Source organism: Streptopelia decaocto (genome assembly GCF_964273445.1).
Source record: "Streptopelia decaocto genome assembly, chromosome: 1".
Classification (NCBI taxonomy): domain Eukaryota; kingdom Metazoa; phylum Chordata; class Aves; order Columbiformes; family Columbidae; genus Streptopelia; species Streptopelia decaocto.
The window spans coordinates 82,299,201-82,304,384 of record NC_138663.1 but is presented as its reverse complement, the minus strand read 5'-3'; positions in this window follow the sequence as shown (position 1 = coordinate 82,304,384).

The window sequence follows — 5,184 nt, the reverse complement described above, 5'->3', positions numbered from 1 at the left end:
CAAATAGTGACCCTTGGGAAGGCTATGGGGCTGCCAAATAGTGAGCCTTGGGGGGCTATGGGGCTGCCAAATAGTGAGCCTTGGGAGGCTATGGGGCTGCCAAATAGTGAGTCTTTGCGGGGTAATGGGGCTGCCAAATAGTGAGCCTTTGGAGGGCGAAGCTGCTGCCAAATAGTGAGCCTTGTAGGGCTATGAGGCTGCCAAATAGTGAACCTTGGGGGGCGAAGCGGCTGCCAAATAGTGGGCCTTTAGGGGGCGAAGCGGCTGCCAAACAGTGATTCTTTTGGGGGCGATGGGGCTGCCACATAGTGATTATTTTGGGGGCTATGGGGCTGCCAAATAGTGAGCTTTGGGGGGCTACCGGGCTGCCAAATAGTGAGCCTTGGCTTGCGATGGGGCTGCCAAATAGTGAGCCTTTGGGGGGCCATGGGACTGCCAAATAGTGAGCCTTGGGGTTGAAGCGCCTGCCAAATAGTTATACTTGCGGGGCGATGGGGCTGCCAAATAGTGAGACTTGGGGGTCTATGGGGCTGCCAAATAGTGTGCCTTGGGGGCTATGTGGCTGCTAAATTTTGAACCTTTGGGGGGCTATGGGGCTGCCAAATAGTGAGCCTTGGGGGGCGCGATGGGGCTGCCAAATAGTGAGCCTTTGCGGGGTGATGGGGCTGCTAAATGGTGAACCTTGGGGGGCGAAGCGGCTGCCAAATAGTGAGCATTGGAGGGCTATGGGGCTGCCAAATAATGAACCTTGGGCGGCGAAGCGGCTGCTAAGTAGTGAGCATTGGGGGGATATGGGGCTGCCAAATAGTGATTCTTTTCGGGGCGATGAGGCTGCCAAATAGTGATTATTTTGGGGGCCATGGGGCTGCCAAATAGTGAGCCTTGGGGGGCGAAGCGGCTTCCAAATAGTGAGCCTTGGGGGGCTATGGGGCTGCCAAATAGTGAGCCTTGGGGGGCGAAGGGGCTGCCAAATAGTAGGCCTTGGGGGGTCTTTGGGGCTGCCAAATAGTGAGCCTATTGGGGCGAAGCGGCTGCCAAATAGTGAGCTTTGAGGGGCTATGGGGCTGCCAAATAGTGAGCCTTTTGGGGGCGATGGGGCTGCCAAATAGTGAGCCTTGGAGAGCGATGGGGCTGCCAAATAGTGAGCCTTTGGGGGGCTATGGGGCTGCCAAATAGTGAGCCTCGGAAGCGATGGGGCTGCCAAATAGTGAGCCTTGGAGAGCGATGGGGCTGCCAAATATTGAGCCTTGTGGGGCTATGGGGCTGCCAAATAGTGCGTCTTGGAGGGCGATGGGGCTGCCAAATAGTGAACCTTAGGGGGCGAATCGGCTGTCAAATAGTGAGTCTTGGGGGGCTATGGGTCTGCCAAATAGTGAGCCTTGTGAGGCTATAAGGCTGCCAAATAGTTAGCCTTGGGGGGCGATGGGGCTGCTAAATAGTGAACCTTGGGGGGCGAAGCGGATGCCAAATAGTTAGCCTTGGGGGGCTATGGGGCTGCCAAATAGTTAACCTTGGGGGGCGAGGCGGCTGCCAAATAGTGAGCCTTGGGGGGCTATATAGGCTGCCAAATACTGAGCCTTGGGGGGCTATGGGGCTGCCAAATAGTGAGCCTTGAGGGGATATGGGGCTGCCAAATAGTGAGCCTTGGGGGGCTATGGGGCTGCCAAATAGTGAGCCTTGGGGGGCTATGGGGCTGCCAAATAGTGAGCCTTGGGGGGCTATGGGGCTGCCAAATAGTGAGTCTTTGGGGGGCCTTGGGGCTGCCAAATAGTGAGCCTTGGGGGGCGAAGCGGCTGCCAAATAGTGAGCCTTTGCGGGGCGATGGGGCTGCCAAATATTGAATATTGCGGGGCGATGGGTCTGCCAAATAGTGAGCCTTGGGGGGCTATGGGGCTGCCAAATAGTGAGCCTTGGGGGCAAAGCGGCTGCCAAATAGTGAGCCTTGGGGGGCTATGGGGCTGCCAAATAGTGAGCTTTTGGGGGGCCATGGGGCTGCCAAATAGTGAGCCTTGGGGGCGAAGCGGCTGCCAAATAGTGAGCCTTTGGTTGGCGATGGGGCTGCCAAATAGTGAGACTTGGCTTGCGATGGAGCTGCCAAATAGTGAGCCTTTGGGGGGCTATGGGGCTGCCAAATAATGAGCCTTGGGGTCTATGGGGCTGCCTAATAGTGAGCCTGTAGGGGCCATGGGGCTGCTAAATAGTGAGCCTATTGGGGAGAAGCGGCTGCCAAATAGTGAGCCTTGGGGGGCTATGAGGCTGCCAAATAGTGAGCCTTAGATTGCAATGGGGCTGCCAAATAGTGAGCCTTGGGGGGCGATGGGGCTGCCAAGTAGAGAGCCTTTAGGGTGATGGGGCTGCCAAATAGTGAGCCTTGGGGGGCGATGGGGCTGCCAAATAGTGAGCCTTGGGGGGGCGATGGGACTGCCAAATAGTGAGCCTTTCGGGGTTATGGGGCTGCCAAATAGTGAGCCTTGAGGTGCTATGGGGCTGCCAAATAGTGAGCCTAGGTCACGCGATGGGGCTGCCAAATAGTGAGTCTTGGGTGGCTATGGGGCTGCCAAATAGTGACCATGTTGGGGACATGGGGCTGCCAAATACTGAGCCTTGGGGGGCTATGGGGCTGACAAATAGTGAGCCTTGGGGGGCTATGGGGTTGCCAAATAGTGTACCTGAGGGGGCAAAGCGGCTGCCAAATAGTGAGCCTTGGGGGGCTATGGGGCTGCCAAGTAGTGAGCCTCTGCGGGGCTATCGGGCTGCCAAATAGTGAGCCTTGGGGGGCTACGGGGTTGACAAATAGTGAGCCTTGGGGGGCTATGGTGCTGCCAAATACTGAGGCTTGGGGGGCTATGGGGCTGCCAAATAGTGATCCTTTGAGGGGCGATGGGGCTGCCAAATAGTGAGCCTTGGGGGGCTATGGGGCTGCCAAATAGTGAGCCTGTGGGGGCCATGGGGCTGCTAAATAGTGAGCCTATTGGGGCGAAGCGGCTGCCAAATAGTGAGCCTTGGGGTGCTATGAGGCTGCCAAATAGTGAGCCTTAGATGGCGATGGGGCTGCCAAATAGTGAGCCTTGAGGGGCGATGGGGCTGCCAAATAGTGAGTCTTTCGGGGTGATGGGGCTGCCAAATAGTGATTCTATTGGGGGCGATGGGGATGCCAAATAGTGAGCCTTGGGGGGCGCGATGGGGCTGCCAAATAGTGATCCTTAGGGGGCTATGTGGCTGCCAAATAGTGAGCCTGTTGGAACCATGGCGCTGCCAAATACTGAGCCTTGGAGGGCGAAGCGGTTGCCAAATAGTGAGCCTTAGGGGGCTATGGGGCTGCCAAATAGTGAGCCTTCCGGGGCGATGGTGCTGCCAAATAGTGAGCCTTTAGGGGGCGATGGGGCTGCCAAATAGTGAGCCTTGGGGGGCTATGGGGCTGCCAAGTAGTGAGCCTTGGGGGGCTATGGGGCTGCCAAATAGTGAGCCTTGGGGGGCTATGGGGCTGCCAAATACTGAGCCTTGGGGTCTATGGGGCTGCCTAATAGTGAGCCTGTAGGGGCCATGGGGCTGCTAAGTAGTGAGCCTATTGGGGCGAAGTGGCTGCCAAATAGTGATCCTTGGGAGGCTATGAGGCTGCCAAATAGTGAGTCTTAGGTGGCGATGGGGCTGCCAAATAGTGAGCCTTGGGGGGCGATGGGGCTGCCAAATAGTGAGTCTTTCGGGGTGATGGGGCTGCCAAATAGTGATTCTATTGGGGGCGATGGGGATGCCAAATAGTGAGCCTTGGGGGGCGCGATGGGGCTGCCAAATAGTGATCCTTAGGGGGCTATGTGGCTGCCAAATAGTGAGCCTGTTGGAACCATGGCGCTGCCAAATACTGAGCCTTGGAGGGCGAAGCGGTTGCCAAATAGTGAGCCTTAGGGGGCTATGGGGCTGCCAAATAGTGAGCCTTCCGGGGCGATGGTGCTGCCAAATAGTGAGCCTTTAGGGGGCGATGGGGCTGCCAAATAGTGAGCCTTGGGGGGCTATGGGGCTGCCAAGTAGTGAGCCTTGGGGGGCTATGGGGCTGCCAAATAGTGAGCCTTGGGGGGCTATGGGGCTGCCAAATACTGAGCCTTGGGGTCTATGGGGCTGCCTAATAGTGAGCCTGTAGGGGCCATGGGGCTGCTAAGTAGTGAGCCTATTGGGGCGAAGTGGCTGCCAAATAGTGATCCTTTGGAGGCTATGAGGCTGCCAAATAGTGAGCCTTAGGTGGCGATGGGGCTGCCAAATAGTGAGCCTTGGGGGGGGATGGGGCTGCCAAATAGTGAGCCTTAGGTGGCGATGGGGCTGCCAAATAGTGAGCCTTGGGGGGGGATGGGGCTGCCAAATAGTGAGCCTTTGGGGTTGATGGGGCTGCCAAATAGTGAGCCTTGGGGGGCGATGGGGCTGCCAAATAGTGAGCCTTGGGGGGCTATGGTGCTGCCAAATAGTGAGCCTTGGGGTGCTATGGGGCTGCCAAATAGTGAGCCTTTGAGGGGTCATGGGGCTGCCAAATAGTGAGCCTTGGGGGGCGATGGGGCTGCCAAATAGAAGGCCTTGGGGGGGCTACGGGGCTGCCAAATACTGACTCTTTGCGGGGCGTTGTGGCTGCCAAATACTGAGCCTAGGGGGGCTATAGGGCTGCCAAATAGTGAGCCTATGCGGGGCGATGGGGCTGCCAAATAGTGCGTCTTGGAGGGCGATGGGTCTGCCAAATAGTGAGCCTTGGGGGTCATGGGGCTGCCAAATAGTGAGCCTTGGGAGCTATGGGACTGCCAAATAGTGAGCCTAGGGGGATTTGGAAAACTTTGCGAGAAAGTAAAAAATTTCACTGGGATATCCAAAATGTTGAAAGGTACTCTAAACATGTCAACACTGATTTTAAGAATCTCAGCTGGAGTTTTAGAGATTTTGACGTGAAGGTGTGAAAATCGAGTCGGGGATATGGAAAACTTTGCGAGAGTGTGAAAAGTTTCACAGGAATTTCCAAAATGTTCAAAGGAAATCCAAACATACCAACACGATTTTAAGAATCTCCACTGGAGTTTTAGAGATTTTGACGTGAAAGTGTCAAAATCCTGTCGGGGATATGGAAAATTTCCACATAATTTAAAAGGTTTCACCGGGATTTTTAAAATGTTGAAGGGAACTCCAAACATGTCAACATTGATTTTAAGAATC